At 41.5% G+C, this 19,813-nt stretch overlaps 1 non-coding gene across 1 annotated transcript; it reads left to right on the forward strand.

Annotated features, from left to right (window-relative positions):
• The first annotated feature begins 3,208 nt into the window (after window positions 1-3,208).
• TRNAV-GAC (transfer RNA valine (anticodon GAC)) lies at window positions 3,209-3,279 on the forward strand. Its single transcript has one exon. It is a non-coding gene; the product is annotated as a tRNA-Val (tRNA).
• The last annotated feature ends 16,534 nt before the right edge of the window (window positions 3,280-19,813 follow it).

Consider the following 19,813-nt stretch of genomic DNA (forward strand, 5'->3'; position numbering starts at 1 on the left):
ACATACAATAAATTAATGGTAGAATCTTGTGGTTTAGTGGTAGAATTCCCACCTGCCAAGAGAGAGGTCTGGATCTGAAAAGGGAATAAACACCAAACAAATGTTGTACTAAAAGCATATGACTCTTAGCTTGGGAGTTTTATTTCTATTGACTAAGCTGGCCAGGCTTTGTTACAGTGTTGTAGCATCAAGGCAAGGCAACGCTTGCTCTTCAATCTACACTATTAAACCAAAGCAAAGTTTCCACATTCAGTAGATCCTGATATTCCTGCATGGTTTCACCCACTGATGTACACCTGAAACAGCGATATATTTTGTTAAAGAGTGCCTGGCTCTTTGCATTTTGGTGGTGCAGGTATAGAATTTAACATACAATGATTTAGTGGTAGAATCTTGTGGTTTAGTGGTAGAATTCTCGCCTGCCATGAGGGAGGCATGGATCTGAAAAGGGAATAAACACCACCCAATGTTGTGCTCAAAGCAAATGACTCTTAGATTTGGAGTCTTATTCGCTATTGACTCAGATAGCTAGGCTTTTTTACAGTGTTATGGCATCATGGCAAGGCAAGGATTGCCCTTCAATCTATAAAACCAAAGCAAGGTTTCCACATTTAGTAGATCCTGAGATTCCTGCTTGGTTTCACACACTGATGTACACCTCTTTTAAGTTTCAAATAAAACAGGTTTGGTTGTGTAGTGACAGAGATCTCGCCTGTAGAATTCTGGGAAAAAACACCGCCCAACGTGGGGCTCGAACCCACGACCCTGAGATTAAGAGTCTCATGCTCTACCGACTGAGCTAGCCAGGCTTGGTTACTGTTGTGTGACAAAAAAGGCCACTCAAGCCAAGGAGTGCCTTACAAGCTATTAAAGTAGATCTAGGCTACCACATTCAGTACACTGAGATGCATGCTTGGTTTCACAAATTGAGGAAAATGGGTAAGTAACCGTGAAGTAAAATGTGAAGCATTGGTTGTTCAGTGGTAGAATTCTCGCCTGCCACGCGGGAGGCCCGGGTTCGATTCCCGGCCAATGCAGTACTCAAGTTTTACTGAAATTATGGTATATTTTGTTAAAGAGTGTCTGGCTCTTTGCTTTTTGGTGGTGCAGGTATAGAATTCCACATACAATAAATTAATGTTAGAATCTTGTGGTTTAGTGGTAGAATTCCCACCTGCCAAGAGAGAGGTCTGGATCTGAAAAGGGAATAAACACCAAACAAATGTTGTACTAAAAGCATATGACTCTTAGCTTGGGAGTTTTATTTCTATTGACTAAGCTGGCCAGGCTTTGTTACAGTGTTGTAGCATCAAGGCAAGGCAACGCTTGCTCTTCAATCTACACTATTAAACCAAAGCAAAGTTTCCACATTCAGTAGATCCTGATATTCCTGCATGGTTTCACCCACTGATGTACACCTGAAACAGCGATATATTTTGTTAAAGAGTGCCTGGCTCTTTGCATTTTGGTGGTGCAGGTATAGAATTTAACATACAATGATTTAGTGGTAGAATCTTGTGGTTTAGTGGTAGAATTATCGCCTGCCATGAGGGAGGCATGGATCTGAAAAGGGAATAAACACCACCCAATGTTGTGCTCAAAGCAAATGACTCTTAGATTTGGAGTCTTATTCGCTATTGACTCAGATAGCTAGGCTTTTTTACAGTGTTATGGCATCATGGCAAGTCAAGGATTGCCCTTCAATTTATAAAACCAAAGCAAGGTTTCCACATTTAGTAGATCCTGAGATTCCTGCTTGGTTACACACACTGATGTACACCTCTTTTAAGTTTCAAATAAAACACGTTTGGTTGTGTAGTGACAGAGATCTCGCCTGTAGAATTCTGGGAAAAAACACCGCCCAACGTGGGGGTCGAACCCACGACCCTGAGATTAAGAGTCTCATGCTCTACCGACTGAGCTAGCCAGGCTTGGTTACTGTGATGTGACAAAAAGGCCACTCAAGCCAAGGAGTGCCCTACAAGCTATTACAGTAGATCTAGGCTACCACATTCAGTACACTGAGATGCATGCTTGGTTTCACACATTGAGGAAAATGGGTAAGTAACCGTGAAGTAAAATGTGAAGCATTGGTTGTTCAGTGGTAGAATTCTCGCCTGCCATGCGGGAGGCCCGGGTTCGATTCCCGGCCAATGCAGTTCTCAAGTTTTACTGAAATTATGGTATATTTTGTTAAAGAGTGTCTGGCTCTTTGCATTTTGGTGGTGCAGGTAAAGAATTCCACATACAATAAATTAATGTTAGAATCTTGTGGTTAAGTGGTAGAATTCCCACCTGCCAAGAGAGAGGTCTGGATCTGAAAAGGGAATAAACACCAAACAAATGTTGTACTAAAAGCATATGACTCTTAGCTTGGGAGTTTTATTTCTATTGACTAAGCTGGCCAGGCTTTGTTACAGTGTTGTAGCATCAAGGCAAGGCAACGCTTGCTCTTCAATCTACACTATTAAACCAAAGCAAAGTTTCCACATTCAGTAGATCCTGATATTCCTGCATGGTTTCACCCACTGATGTACACCTGAAACAGCGATATATTTTGTTAAAGAGTGCCTGGCTCTTTGCATTTTGGTGGTGCAGGTATAGAATTTAACATACAATGATTTAGTGGTAGAATCTTGTGGTTTAGTGGTAGAATTCTCGCCTGCCATGATGGAGGCATGGATCTGAAAAGGGAATAAACACCACCCAATGTTGTGCTCAAAGCAAATGACTCTTAGATTTGGAGTCTTATTCGCTATTGACTCAGATAGCTAGGCTTTTTTACAGTGTTATGGCATCATGGCAAGGCAAGGATTGCCCTTCAACCTATAAAACCAAAGAAAGGTTTCCACATTTAGTAGATCCTGAGATTCCTGCTTGGTTTCACACACTGATGTACACCTCTTTTAAGTTTCAAATAAAACACGTTTGGTTGTGTAGTGACAGAGATCTCGCCTGTAGAATTCTGGGAAAAAACACTGCCCAACGTGGGGCTCGAACCCACGACCCTGAGATTAAAAATCTCATGCTCTACCGACTGAGCTAGCCAGGCTTGGTTACTGTGATTTGACAAAAAGGCCACTCAAGCCATGGAGTGCAATACAGGCTATTAAAGTAGATCTAGGCTACCACATTCAGTACACTGAGATGCATGCTTGGTTTCAAAAATTGAGGAAAATGGGTAAGTAACCGTGAAGTAAAATGTGAAGCATTGGTTGTTCAGTGGTAGAATTCTCGCCTGACACGCGGGAGGCCCGGGTTCGATTCCCGGCCAATGCAGTACTCAAGTTTTTCTGAAATTATGGTATATTTTGTTAAAGAGTGTCTGGCTCTTTGCATTTTGGTGGTGCAGGTATAGAATTCCACATACAATAAATTAATGTTAGAGTCTTGTGGTTAAGTGGTAGAATTCCCACCTGCCAAGAGAGAGGTCTGGATCTGAAAAGGGAATAAACACCAAACAAATGTTGTACTAAAAGCATATGACTCTTAGCTTGGGAGTTTTATTTCTATTGACTAAGCTGGCCAGGCTTTGTTACAGTGTTGTAGCATCAAGGCAAGGCAACGCTTGCTCTTCAATCTACACTATTAAACCAAAGCAAAGTTTCCACATTCAGTAGATCCTGATATTCCTGCATGGTTTCACCCACTGATGTACACCTGAAAAAGCGATATATTTTGTTAAAGAGTGCCTGGCTCTTTGCATTTTGGTGGTGCAGGTATAGAATTCAACATACAATGATTTAGTGGTAGAATCTTGTGGTTTAGTGGTAGAATTCTCGCCTGCCATGAGGGAGGCATGGATCTGAAAAGGGAATAAACACCACCCAATGTTGTGCTCAAAGTAAATGACTCTTAGATTTGGAGTCTTATTCGCTATTGACTCAGATAACTAGGCTTTTTTACAGTGTTATGGCATCATGGCAAGGCAAGGATTGCCCTTCAATCTATAAAACCAAAGCTAGGTTTCCACATTTAGTAGATCCTGAGATTCCTGCTTGGTTTCACACACTGATGTACACCTCTTTTAAGTTTCAAATAAAACAGGTTTGGTTGTGTAGTGACAGAGATCTCGCCTGTAGAATTCTGGGAAAAAACACCGCCCAACGTGGGGCTCGAACCCACGACCCTGAGATTAAGAGTCGCATGCTCTACCGACTGAGCTAGCCAGGCTTGGCTACTGTTTTGTGACAAAAAGGCCACTCAAGCCAAGGAGTGCCCTACAAGCTATTAAAGTAGATCTAGGCTACCACATTCAGTACACTGAGATGCATGCTTGGTTTCACAAATTGAGGAAAATGGGTAAGTAACCATGAAGTAAAATGTGAAGCATTGGTTGTTCAGTGGTAGAATTCTCGCCTGCCACGCGGGAGGCCCGGGTTCGATTCCCGGCCAATGCAGTACTCAAGTTTTACTGAAATTATGGTATATTTTGTTAAAGAGTGTCTGGCTCTTTGCATTTTGGTGGTGCAGGTAAAGAATTCCACATACAATAAATTAATGTTAGAATCTTGTGGTTAAGTGGTAGAATTCCCACCTGCCAAGAGAGAGGTCTGGATCTGAAAAGGGAATAAACACCAAACAAATGTTGTACTAAAAGCATATGACTCTTAGCTTGGGAGTTTTATTTCTATTGACTAAGCTGGCCAGGCTTTGTTACAGTGTTGTAGCATCAAGGCAAGGCAACGCTTGCTCTTCAATCTACACTATTAAACCAAAGCAAAGTTTCCACATTCAGTAGATCCTGATATTCCTGCATGGTTTCACCCACTGATGTACACCTGAAACAGCGATATATTTTGTTAAAGAGTGCCTGGCTCTTTGCATTTTGGTGGTGCAGGTATAGAATTTAACATACAATGATTTAGTGGTAGAATCTTGTGGTTTAGTGGTAGAATTCTCGCCTGCCATGAGGGAGGCATGGATCTGAAAAGGGAATAAACGAGGGGCGTGGCCTGGCAGCCATCTTGACGGCAGCTTACCTCCGGAGCTCCGTGAGACGCTGCAGAAAATCAGCAGCAAACTGCATAATTCCCACTCTCCGGACCCCTCAGCCTCCACCCGCCGCCGTCGGAACACCCGTGGAGCCGCCCGAGCTAGCCGCAGAGCCGGGGAGGTGATACAAAACCTCCTGCAGGCTGCGACGCTCGTGGCCTGTCAGCAGCGCCCGCCATTTTGGGAGGACGCGGCCAAGCAGCGCTCAGCCTACCGAGCCCTAGCACAGAAGCACTCTCCCAGGAAGCGACTGACGGACACCTGGGTTCCTTGCCAGCAACTCCAGACCACAGTGATAGAAAGGTACAGAGGGTTATTACAAAGGGTACAGCACAACGGAGACGCTGATACAGCGCCCTAACCTGCTGCCTGATTTACCACACACCCTATCACCTGTACCTGAATAAATAACAACTGTTCCCCAAATAAACCAGAGAAGGAAAACAATATTCCTCTTACCCACAGCCAAACTCCCACTGCATACTGAAGCCCTCCCCCCCCTCCTGCAGTGTCCCAGTTAATAGTGAGTGAAAGCACACTCACATGCATAAGAATTCAGAGAGCTAAAAGCTAACCACTCTCTGGATACTGGGGAGACAATAGAGACTATTCTGGCATTTATATCAGAATTAGAACCTCAGGTGTATTTCAGAAACGATAATTAAAGTGCTGACGGGAGACAATACTCTCACTGGTACAAATACCTTTATACCTGAGAGATAGCCACAGAAAATGGAGTAAAAAATAATTCAAATAGTTCCACTCCGGTATCGGCTACATAATTACCAAGGTGTACAGTCTATTCACCGCCTGTTACCCATAATACCCAAACCCCTCTAAATAACTACATAATGGATAGGATTAAAACAACCCCACTCCCCCAACGCTCAGCGCAACAGAGCGGGATTCAGGTAAAGAGAGGCCCTGGGAACTCAAAATCTTCAGAGACAGAATCACCCCTGCCTGCACAAAAGATGCAATTTAACTCTAATCCTATACCATTAACATACGACGATATGGTAGACGCAATTACTTCTACTATGGCACCCTTACTGGCAAAAGCGGTAAACGACATCACTTCCCAACTACAAAATCTTACACACAGAGTAGATATTGTGGAAAATAACGTTGGAGCCATAGCACACGACCTAGCTGGAGCCCAACGGGAAATAAAACGACTCGAGAAAGAAAATTACAGCATCATTAATAAACTTGAAGAAATCGAAAATAGGTCGAGGAGGAGTAATTTAAGATTAATAGGACTACCGGAGTCTGTCAAGGGGCCGGCCTTGGATCTCTTTGTCGGGGAAACTCTCCCACAACTGCTAAATGTCAAAACAGAATGCGCATCTATGGTAATAGAGAGAGTCCACAGACTAGGCCCTCCTCCACGGCCTGGTGACACTCGACCCAGAGTTCTCATCTTCAAATGCCTGAGTTATGTCCACAAAATGACTTTATGGAGAGCCTCAAGGAAAATCACGAATTTAAAATGGGAAGGTAACAACCTACGCCTGTTCCAAGACTTTTCGGCAGAAGTCACTAAAGCCCGCAAAACTTTCTCCCCTATTTGCAGCAGATTAGTAACAGAAAAGATTAAGTTTGCCTTACTATATCCTGCTAAATTGAGAATCTTCTACAAAGACTCCCAATGCGACTTCACCTCGCCAGCAGATGCCATTGACTTTCTTCGTAACGAAATTCACCATAATGGTGAAAATATCTCTGATACTCCTTAAAACACCTTTTATTGAGAATGTATCCTTTAATATCTAGGTGAAAAATGGACTCACACGAACAATTTCACATATAGTCATTTCTGGTTGAGTTCTGCCTTTAGTTTAAAATTGCAAATGATTTAGTTGTTTGTTCTATGATTGTTGACCATTTTTTGTCACGTATATCTACTCCGATCCCTCTCCACCCTTCCCCGTCACAACCCTCTACCCCTACACCTACCCCCTGTCGCTCCATCAAACCCTTTCCTTACCTCCCCCCCCCTTCCCCATCATCACCTCCCATCCCCTCCCTTTTCTCTCCCTATACCCCTACCCTCCTTTTTCCGGGCGGTTTAGCCTGTCTTAGTTCATTTCTCAGCCGTTCCGGAGGGAACTTTCTCCCGGATCCAAATGGTTAAGTGTGCAGGACACACTTTAGTTCTTTTTTTGCTTCTTTTATTGGACCGCGGCCTGTCAAATGGCTATGGTAAAGTAGATAGCTCGATTAACGGGCTCCGAAATTTCGAATGTAATTTTACTGTATATTGTTGTCTTGTCTTCCCCTCCCTTCTGTCTTTACCTCACCCTAACCACAGTGATCCGACTACTACTATAAAGGTGCAACCAACCAGGTATGTCTACACATTCTTTCAATTACTATGTAAACCATGGCCGAATTAAAGATTGGATCCCTCAATGTGGGTGGTTTCAATTCCCCCGCTAAAAGACGTAAGATCTTAGTGTATGGAAACAAACTAAAATTAGACATTATGTATATTCAAGAGGCCCATCTTATCCCCTCAGAAATGGTCAAGTTGCAGATGCTGGGGTGGAAAATGATAGCTGCAGCTAGTTATAATTCCAAATCTAGAGGTGTAGTTATTCTGATAAAAAGGAATATCCCCTATGAACTAATCAAAAAAATAGAGGACCCGGAAGGAAGATATGTAATAGCTCAGATAAATATGTATACGCAATTGTACACCTTATGTAACGTGTATGCACCCACAACATACAAAAAAAGTTTCTTTAGGTGCTTAATTAGAGATCTAACTCCTCTTATGGATACGAGGATGATAATATGCGGGGATCTAAATTTAATCTCTGATACCTATTTAGACAGATCAAATCAAAATACACGCACATCAACACTACCTAAATTGGGTGTCCCGCAACTGGCTACCACACTAAGACTTATCGACATATGGAGAGTGCTTAACCCCACAGCTAAAGAATATACATGCCAATCAGCTGCCCATCACACCTACTCAAGGATTGATTATGTTCTTGGGTCGGAGACCTTGCTCCCGGGAGTCACAGCCACTGAGATTGAACCAATTGTAGTCTCCGATCACTCGCTTATCTGGTTTAAACTGTTAGTGACTGAAGAACCTTCTGCCAGATCGGCCTGGCGATTCCCGAATCACCTTCTTACATCAACTACATTTCGTACCAAGTTAGAGGAGGACTGGAGAGAGTACTGCATTAATAATCAGACACACGTTGACTCTAATCCTTCTCTTTTTTGGATGACTGCCAAGGCAGTATTGAGAGGAAATATACTATCCTATGTAGCTAAGCTTAACAAAAACTACTCCTCCGCCTTTCTAAAACTCCAACAACAATTAACGCTAGCATACTCTAGATACCAACTAAATCCCACAACCATTAACCGTCAATCATATACCACGGCCAATACACATCTAAACGAGTATCTACATAATAGAGGTAACAAGCATCTATATAGTATTAACTTCCGCTATCATAGTTTTGGCAATAAAACGGGCAAACTATTAACTAACATGTTAAATGGTACTAGGAGCCCGGATACGGTCCAACCCCTTAGACTCGAGAATGGTTCACTGACTTCCTCTAACTTACAAATAGCCCAGGTTCTGAAAGACTTCTATTCCAACTTATACGCACATAAACCTTTCCCTACTACATCGACGGAACACACCGAAGCCCCACCCTCATCATTATACTCCAAGATTAACTTTCCAAAACTTCCTACAGATAAAACGACATCACTCTCAGATCCAATAACAACGGAAGAAGTTGCCCAAGTGATAAAGAATTTGAAAAAAGGTAAAGCCCCGGGCCCAGATGGCTTTGGAAACAGTTTTTACAAGATGATGGGAAATCAGATAACTCAGCCCCTGACAAAAGCCTTCAACCATATTTTGCAAACTAATTCCCCCCCTCCCCTTTTTAACGCAGCCTTCATTAAAACCCTTCCAAAACCGGGAAGAGACCTGACAAACCCAGGATCTTACAGACCGATCTCTCTGTTGAATTCTGATTACAAAATACTAGCAAAGATTTTAACAGAGAGATTAAAACCCCTAATGCCTTTGATAATTCATCCTGATCAAACAGGCTTTATAATGGGAAGACAATCAGTGGTGAATGTGCGTAAAGTAATAACGGCTATATATAAAATGCAAGATATAAGTAGCCCTCTCCCACCCGGTATAATCATGTCCATCGACGCAGAAAAGGCCTTTGACCTTGTCCTGTGGCCCCACCTGTATAAATCTATGGAATTATTTGGCCTTCCGGAAGAGTTTATCAGCTACATTAAATTACTCTATTGTAACCCAGTTTCCCAAATAGTTAGCAATAGACAGATATCAGACTTTTTCCAGTTATACAAAGGAACCAGGCAGGGGTGCCCCCTATCCCCCCTGTTATTTGCCATTGCTATAGAACCATTAGCCCTTCTCCTACGCCAATCTGAGGGATTCACAGGCATTTCCATTAATAAGTACGAACTTAAGTTATCACTCTTTGCTGATGACATGATCCTATATGTTACAAACCCCCAAACATCGATACCCACCATCCTAACCTTAATCCAAGACTTTGGCCAAATTTCTGGCTACAAAGTTAACTTGGACAAATCGGAGTTGCTCCTAATAGGTAAATTCCCGGCAGATGCTTTTAACAACCCTATCTTTAATAGATTCAAAGTAGCCCAATCCCAGATAAAATATTTAGGAGTAAATATAACAAATAGAACCGAAAACCTCTACAAGGCAAATTATTTGCCAATCATATCTAAAACTCTTCCACTCCTAGAAAATTGGAATCAATTACCCCTCTCCTTACTTGGAAGAGCAGCGGTAGTTAAATCTATTGTATTTCCCAAAATATTCTATTTTGTACAACTCCTCCCTATAGCCCTGAAACAAATTGACATACAAAGAATTAACTCTTCAATATCTAAATTCCTGTGGAAGGGCAGAAGGCCGAGGATTGCAATGAATAAATTGACACTACCTAAAACAAATGGAGGACTGCGAATCCCTGACTTTAAAGCATACACGACTTCGGTCCTATTCAGATACGCAAGTGACTGGTTATTAGAACAATCTGTATACACTGATACTGAGCTAGATTGTGCAAACTTTCACCCATTTTCCCCGGCAGCTTTACTCCACCTAAGACAGGCAGACGTACCAAAGACACTGTTGAACAACATCATTTTTAAAGATACTTATCTAAACTGGCTACATCTACATAAGAAATTAAAACAGGATCACCGTGTGTCCCCTTACATTCCGCTCTGGGGTAACCCTAATTTCCCCCCTTCTCTCTCTAATGCTACAATTCTGAAGTGGAAGCGCAGTGGCTTGTCTCTCGTGACCAAGGTCTTCGACCCAGGTGGCGGGGTCCTACCTTTTAACATACTAGCACAAACTTACTCACTACCAAATTCCCAATTTTATCTCTACCTCCAAGTAAGGCACTATGTTCAAACGCTAAATTTTCCATTAAACAACACCTTCACTCCACACCCAATTCTCAATATCCTGCGCTACAGATCTTCAGGAAAATACAGGCTCAGCTTACTATACCCACATCTCTTAGAAGCTAACCTCCCAGTAGATAGTCAAATTAAAAATTTGGAAAATAAGTGGCGGCCCGAGGTATCTTCTACAATAGATAAGCAGACGAATTATATAGAGAATTACTGTGCGTTAACTAAGTACTTACCCTCGGCTTATCTCCAAGAAACGCACTTAAAATTCATACATAAATCTTTCATATCTCCAGCCCAAAGGAAGTACATGGTAGCTGATGACCTAGGCCATTGTTACAAATGCTCAATGGCAAATGCTAAATTCCTACATTGTTTTTGGGAATGTCCCAAAGTGCGCAGATTTTGGAATAAAACACTAGTCTATATCAATTCCATAATGCAAACGTCTATTGAGTTGATACCTGAGATTTGCCTCTTGCTGAACTTTCAATCCGCCAATGACTACCCTAATGTATCACAAAATATCCCGTTTCTAGTACTAATTTTCACTCTGGCAAAGAAATTAATTTTAAAACACTGGATTAAAAAATCGGCACCTAGTATCCAGGAATTGAAGACTCTAATTTTACAACACTTATATTTTGACCTAAAATCCATCATAATACAAGAGAATAATTCGCTATATAAATTTAAAAAAAAATGGCACAACTTCATAACATCTTTAGATCAAAACTCCAGACATATTATACTGAATTATTTTGAAGTCTCCTCATGGAGCAGAGTTAATCCCCTGATATTAGGAGAGTCTGCAGGAGAATAGGGAATACAACAATCCTTGTTAAGTAATCCCCAAACGGCGGATACAGAATGAAGGCATAAATCTGCCTCTCACGAATTGGTGACCTCCCCCATTGAATGGGAACTAATACAACACGTTGACATAACCAAATTAAAGACACTCAGAACGAAAAAGTAATACTTCAGTTTAAGACATACGATTGGCAATGCACAAATGATATTAGTCCTAACGATCACTGATACCCTTATCTTTATCTTTACCCTTCCCTTCTCCCCCACCCTTTCTGTCCTCGTCAATGTTTAATATGTAAGTTGGTTTATATGCTTAACGTGTTTAGGTTAGAATTGAAATCGGGCGATACAAGTTTATAGTACATTGTCGATACCACCCTCTCACTGGAACAACTTATAACCCCCAGGAATCCCTGTAATACAGTAGAAACCCTAAGACCCTTACTAGACTTAAATATAGAAACCCTTTAAATAAGATGGGATAGTATGCTCCCTGCTACTACTCGTATTACTAAAAATTTAAGACTTACTGCACTGAAACATTCCACGCAACAGGGAACGATATACCAAAGAAATAAGACTAAGTACAATGGGCTCTAATATAACTCGTGACACACTGTGAGAGGGTGACAGACAGGATATTTATCTGTTTTTTTTTTTCTTTCCTTATCCTTATCTTCAATAGGTATGTTTAGATATAAAGTAGCAATGCTCTTAGCAGAATATTATATATACACTCTTATCATACATGTTTGGGCTGAGCCCTATTGCTATGCATACTCTAGCGATCTGAAGACAATTTGATTTTGAGATTACTATGCAAGAGTGAAAATATATTGTATCGTTTGCCAATTGTCTGAGCCTATTCACAAAGGCAATATGTTTGTACTATTTTCAGAATTTAAAAACAATAAAAAAGTATATAAAAAAAAAAAAGAAAAGGGAATAAACACCACCCAATGTTGTGCTCAAAGCAAATGACTCTTAGATTTGGAGTCTTATTCGCTATTGACTCAGATAGCTAGGCTTTTTTACAGTGTTATGGCATCATGGCAAGGCAAGGATTGCCCTTCAATTTATAAAACCAAAGCAAGGTTTCCACATTTAGTAGATCCTGAGATTCCTGCTTGGTTTCACACACTGATGTACACCTCTTTTAAGTTTCAAATAAAACACGTTTGGTTGTGTAGTGACAGAGATCTCGCCTGTAGAATTCTGGGAAAAAACACCGCCCAACGTGGGGCTCGAACCCACAACCCTGAGATTAAGAGTCTCATGCTCTACCGACTAAGCTAGCCAGGCTTGGTTACTGTTGTGTGACAAAAACGCCACTCAAGCCAAGGAGTGCCCTACAAGCTATTAAAGTAGATCTAGGCTACCACATTCAGTACACTGAGATGCATGCTTGGTTTCACAAATTGAGGAAAATGGGTAAGTAACCGTGAAGTAAAATGTGAAGCATTGGTTGTTCAGTGGTAGAATTCTCGCCTGCCACGCGGGAGGCCCGGGTTTGATTCCCGGCCAATGCAGTACTCAAGTTTTACTGAAATTATGGTATATTTTGTTAAAGAGTGTCTGGCTCTTTGCATTTTGGTGGTGCAGGTAAAGAATTCCACATACAATAAATTAATGTTAGAATCTTGTGGTTAAGTGGTAGAATTCCCACCTGCCAAGAGAGAGGTCTGGATCTGAAAAGGGAATAAACACCAAACAAATGTTGTACTAAAAGCATATGACTATTAGCTTGGGAGTTTTATTTCTATTGACTAAGCTGGCCAGGCTTTGTTACAGTGTTGTAGCATCAAGGCAAGGCAACGCTTGCTCTTCAATCTACACTATTAAACCAAAGCAAAGTTTCCACATTCAGTAGATCCTGATATTCCTGCATGGTTTCACCCACTGATGTACACCTGAAACAGCGATATATTTTGTTAAAGAGTGCCTGGCTCTTTGCATTTTGGTGGTGCAGGTATAGAATTTAACATACAATGATTTAGTGGTAGAATATTGTGGTTTAGTGGTAGAATTCTCGCCTGCCATGAGGGAGGCATGGATCTGAAAAGGGAATAAACACCACCCAATGTTGTGCTCAAAGTAAATGACTCTTAGATTTGGAGTCTTATTCGCTATTGACTCAGATAACTAGGCTTTTTTACAGTGTTATGGCATCATGGCAAGGCAAGGATTGCCCTTCAATCTATAAAACCAAAGCTAGGTTTCCACATTTAGTAGATCCTGAGATTCCTGCTTGGTTTCACACACTGATGTACACCTCTTTTAAGTTTCAAATAAAACAGGTTTGGTTGTGTAGTGACAGAGATCTCGCCTGTAGAATTCTGGGAAAAAACACCGCCCAACGTGGGGCTCGAACCCACGACCCTGAGATTAAGAGTCTCATGCTCTACCGACTGAGGAAAATGGGTAAATGGGTAAGTAACCGTGAAGTAAAATGTGAAGCATTGGTTGTTCAGTGGTAGAATTCTAACCTGCCACGCGGGAGGCCCGGGTTCGATTCCCGGACAATGCAGTACTCAAGTTTTACTGAAATTATGGTATATTTTGTTAAAGAGTGTCTGGCTCTTTGCATTTTGGTGGTGCAGGTAAAGAATTCCACATACAATAAATTAATGTTAGAATCTTGTGGTTAAGTGGTAGAATTCCCACCTGCCAAGAGAGAGGTCTGGATCTGAAAAGGGAATAAACACCAAACAAATGTTGTACTAAAAGCATATGACTCTTAGCTTGGGAGTTTTATTTCTATTGACTAAGCTGGCCAGGCTTTGTTACAGTGTTGTAGCATCAAGGCAAGGCAACGCTTGCTCTTCAATCTACACTATTAAACCAAAGCAAAGTTTCCACATTCAGTAGATCCTGATATTCCTGCATGGTTTCACCCACTGATGTACACCTGAAACAGCAATATATTTTGTTAAAGAGTGCCTGGCTCTTTGCATTTTGGTGGTGCAGGTATAGAATTCAACATACAATGATTTAGTGGTAGAATCTTGTAGTTTAGTGGTAGAATTCTCGCCTGCTATGAGGGAGGCATGGATCTGAAAAGGGAATAAACACCACCCAATGTTGTGCTCAAAGCAAATGACTCTTAGATTTGGAGTCTTATTCGCTATTGACTCAGATAACTAGGCTTTTTTACAGTGTTATGGCATCATGGCAAGGCAAGGATTGCCCTTCACTCTATAAAACCAAAGCAAGGTTTCCACATTTAGTAGATCCTGAGATTCCTGCTTGGTTTCACACACTGATGTACACCTCTTTTAAGTTTCAAATAAAACACGTTTGGTTGTGTAGTGACAGAGATCTCGCCTGTAGAATTCTGGGAAAAAACACAGCTCAACGTGGGGCTCGAACCCACGACCCTGAGATTAAGAGTCTCATGCTCTACCGACTGAGCTAGCCAGGCTTGGTTACTGTTGTGTGACAAAAAGGCCACTCAAGCCAAGGAGTGCCCTACAAACTATTAAAGTAGATCTAGGCTACCACATTCAGTACACTGAGATGCATGCTTGGTTTCACAAATTGAGGAAAATGGGTAAGTAACCGTGAAGTAAAATGTGAAGCATTGGTTGTTCAGTGGTAAAATTCTCGCCTGCCATGCGGGAGGCCCGGGTTCGATTCCCGGCCAATGCAGTACTCAAATTTTACTGAAATTGTGGTATATTTTGTTAAAGAGTGTCTGGCTCTTTGCATTTTGGTGGTGCAGGTAAAGAATTCCACATACAATAAATTAATGTTAGAATCTTGTGGTTAAGTGGTAGAATTCCCACCTGCCAAGAGAGAGGTCTGGATCTGAAAAGGGAATAAACACCAAACAAATGTTGTACTAAAAGCATATGACTCTTAGCTTGGGAGTTTTATTTCTATTGACTAAGCTGGCCAGGCTTTGTTACAGTGTTGTAGCATCAAGGCAAGGCAACGCTTGCTCTTCAATCTACACTATTAAACCAAAGCAAAGTTTCCACATTCAGTAGATCCTGATATTCCTGCATGGTTTCACCCACTGATGTACACCTGAAACAGCGATATATTTTGTTAAAGAGTGCCTGGCTCTTTGCATTTTGGTGGTGCAGGTATAGAATTTAACATACAATGATTTAGTGGTCGAATCTTGTGGTTTAGTGGTAGAATTCTCGCCTGCCATGAGGGAGGCATGGATCTGAAAAGGGAATAAACACCACCCAATGTTGTGCTCAAAGCAAATGACTCTTAGATTTGGAGTCTTATTCGCTATTGACTCAGATAACTAGGCTTTTTTACAGTGTTATGGCATCATGGCAAGGCAAGGATTGCCCTTCAATCTATAAAACCAAAGCTAGGTTTCCACATTTAGTAGATCCTGAGATTCCTGCTTGGTTTCACACACTGATGTACACCTCTTTTAAGTTTCAAATAAAACAGGTTTGGTTGTGTAGTGACAGAGATCTCGCCTGTAGAATTCTGGGAAAAAACACCGCCCAACGTGGGGCTCGAACCCACGACCCTGAGATTAAGAGTCTCATGCTCTACCGACTGAGGAAAATGGGTAAATGGGTAAGTAACCGTGAAGTAAAATGTGAAGCATTGGTTGTTCAGTGGTAGAATTCTAGCCTGCCACGCGGGAGGCCCGGGTTCGATTCCCGGACAAGGCAGTACTCAAGTTTTACTGAAATTATGGTATATTTTGTTAAAGAGTGTCTGGCTCTTTGCATTTTGGTGGTGCAGGTAAAGAATTCCACATACAATAAATTAATGTTAGAATCTTGTGGTTAAGTGGTAGAATTCCCACCTGCCAAGAGAGAGGTCTGGATCTGAAAAGGGAATAAACACCAAACAAATGTTGTACTAAAAGCATATGACTCTTAGCTTGGGAGTTTTATTTCTATTGACTAAGCTGGCCAGGCTTTGTTACAGTGTTGTAGCATCAAGGCAAGGCAACGCTTGCTCTTCAATCTACACTATTAAACCAAAGCAAAGTTTCCACATTCAGTAGATCCTGATATTCCTGCATGGTTTCACCCACTGATGTACACCTGAAACAGCAATATATTTTGTTAAAGATTGCCTGGCTCTTTGCATTTTGGTGGTGCAGGTATAGAATTCAACATACAATGATTTAGTGGTAGAATCTTGTAGTTTAGTGGTAGAATTCTCGCCTGCTATGAGGGAGGCATGGATCTGAAAAGGGAATAAACACCACCCAATGTTGTGCTCAAAGCAAATGACTCTTAGATTTGGAGTCTTATTCGCTATTGACTCAGATAACTAGGCTTTTTTACAGTGTTATGGCATCATGGCAAGGCAAGGATTGCCCTTCAATCTATTAAACCAAAGCAAGGTTTCCACATTTAGTAGATCCTGAGATTCCTGCTTGGTTTCACACACTGATGTACACCTCTTTTAAGTTTCAAATAAAACACGTTTGGTTGTGTAGTGACAGAGATCTCGCCTGTAGAATTCTGGGAAAAAACACAGCTCAACGTGGGGCTCGAACCCACCACCCTGAGATTAAGAGTCTCATGCTCTACCGACTGAGCTAGCCAGGCTTGGTTACTGTTGTGTGACAAAAAGGCCACTCAAGCCAAGGAGTGCCCTACAAACTATTAAAGTAGATCTAGGCTACCACATTCAGTACACTGAGATGCATGCTTGGTTTCACAAATTGAGGAAAATGGGTAAGTAACCGTGAAGTAAAATGTGAAGCATTGGTTGTTCAGTGGTAAAATTTCTCGCCTGCCATGCGGGAGGCCCGGGTTCGATTCCCGGCCAATGCAGTACTCAAATTTTACTGAAATTATGGTATATTTTGTTAAAGAGTGTCTGGCTCTTTGCATTTTGGTGGTGCAGGTAAAGAATTCCACATACAATAAATTAATGTTAGAATCTTGTGGTTAAGTGGTAGAATTCCCACCTGCCAAGAGAGAGGTCTGGATCTGAAAAGGGAATAAACACCAAACAAATGTTGTACTAAAAGCATATGACTCTTAGCTTGGGAGTTTTATTTCTATTGACTAAGCTGGCCAGGCTTTGTTACAGTGTTGTAGCATCAAGGCAAGGCAACACTTGCTCTTCAATCTACACTATTAAACCAAAGCAAAGTTTCCACATTCAGTAGATCCTGATATTCCTGCATGGTTTCACCCACTGATGTACACCTGAAACAGCGATATATTTTGTTAAAGAGTGCCTGGCTCTTTGCATTTTGGTGGTGCAGGTATAGAATTTAACATACAATGATTTAGTGGTCGAATCTTGTGGTTTAGTGGTAGAATTCTCGCCTGCCATGAGGGAGGCATGGATCTGAAAAGGGAATAAACACCACCCAATGTTGTGCTCAAAGCAAATGACTCTTAGATTTGGAGTCTTATTCGCTATTGACTCAGATAGCTAGGCTTTTTTATAGTGTTATGGCATCATGGCAAGGCAAGGATTGCCCTTCAATTTATAAAACCAAAGCAAGGTTTCCACATTTAGTAGATCCTGAGATTCCTGCTTGGTTTCACACACTGATGTACACCTCTTTTAAGTTTCAAATAAAACACGTTTGGTTGTGTAGTGACAGAGATCTCGCCTGTAGAATTCTGGGAAAAACACCGCCCAACGTGGGGCTCGAACCCACGACCCTGAGATTAAGAGTCTCATGCTCTACCGACTGAGCTAGCCAGGCTTGGTTACTGAGATGTGACAAAAAGGCCACTCAAGCCAAGGAGTGCCCTACAAGCTATTAAAGTACATCTAGGCTACCACATTCAGTACACTGAGATGCATGCTTGGTTTCACACATTGAGGAAAATGGGTAAGTAACCTTGAAGTAAAATGTGAAGCATTGGTTGTTCAGTGGTAGAATTCTCGCCTGCCACGCGGGAGGCCCTGGCTCGATTCCCGGACAATGCAGTACTCAAGTTTTACTGAAATTATGGTATATTTTGTTAAAGAGTGGCTGGCTCTTTGCATTTTGGTGGTGCAGGTAAAGAATTCCACATACAATAAATTAATGGTAGAATCTTGTGGTTTAGTGGTAGAATTCCCACCTGCCAAGAGAGAGGTCTGGATCTGAAAAGGGAATAAACACCAAACAAATGTTGTACTAAAAGCATATGACTCTTAGCTTGGGAGTTTTATTTCTATTGACTAAGCTGGCCAGGCTTTGTTACAGTGTTGTAGCATCAAGGCAAGGCAACGCTTGCTCTTCAATCTACACTATTAAACCAAAGCAAAGTTTCCACATTCAGTAGATCCTGATATTCCTGCATGGTTTCACCCACTGATGTACACCTGAAACAGCGATATATTTTGTTAAAGAGTGCCTGGCTCTTTGCATTTTGGTGGTGCAGGTATAGAATTTAACATACAATGATTTAGTGGTAGAATCTTGTGGTTTAGTGGTAGAATTCTCGCCTGCCATGAGGGAGGCATGGATCTGAAAAGGGAATAAACACCACTCAATGTTGTGCTCAAAGCAAATGACTCTTAGATTTGGAGTCTTATTCGCTATTGACTCAGATAGCTAGGCTTTTTTACAGTGTTATGGCATCATGGAAAGTCAAGGATTGCCCTTCAATCTATAAAACCAAAGCAAGGTTTCCACATTTAGTAGATCCTGAGATTCCTGCTTGGTTTCACACACTGATGTACACCTCTTTTAAGTTTCAAATAAAACACGTTTGGTTGTGTAGTGACAGAGATCTCGCCTGTAGAATTCTGGGAAAAAACACCGCCCAACGTGGGGCTCGAACCAACGACCCTGAGATTAAGAGTCTCATGCTCTACCGACTGAGCTAGCCAGGCTTGGTTACTGTGATTTGACAAAAAGGCCACTCAAGCCAAGGAGTGCAATACAAGCTATTAAAGTAGATCTAGGCTACCACATTCAGTACACTGAGATGCATGCTTGGTTTCACACATTGAGGAAAATGGGTAAGTAACCGTGAAGTAAAATGTGAAGCAAAATGTGAAGCATTGGTTGTTCAGTGGTAGAATTCTCGCCTGCCACGCGGGAGGCCCGGGATCTATTCCCGGCCAATGCAGTACTCATGTTTTACTGAAATTATGGTATATTTTGTTAAAGAGTGTCTGGCTCTTTGCATTTTGGTGGTGCAGGTATAGAATTCCACATACAATAAATTAATGGTAGAATCTTGTGGTTTAGTGGTAGAATTCCCACCTGCCAAGAGAGAGGTCTGGATCTGAAAAGGGAATAAACACCAAACAAATGTTGTACTAAAAGCATATGACTCTTAGCTTGGGAGTTTTATTTCTATTGACTAAGCTGGCCAGGCTTTGTTACAGTGTTGTAGCATCAAGGCAAGGCAACGCTTGCTCTTCAATCTACACTATTAAACCAAAGCAAAGTTTCCACATTCAGTAGATCCTGATATTCCTGCATGGTTTCACCCACTGATGTACACCTGAAACAGCGATATATTTTGTTAAAGAGTGCCTGGCTCTTTGCATTTTGGTGGTGCAGGTATAGAATTTAACATACAATGATTTAGTGGTAGAATCTTGTGGTTTAGTGGTAGAATTCTCG

The sequence above is a fragment of the Crinia signifera genome, unplaced genomic scaffold (assembly GCF_055691185.1).
Source record: "Crinia signifera unplaced genomic scaffold, ASM5569118v1 HAP2_SCAFFOLD_74, whole genome shotgun sequence".
Taxonomy (NCBI): Eukaryota; Metazoa; Chordata; class Amphibia; order Anura; family Myobatrachidae; genus Crinia; species Crinia signifera.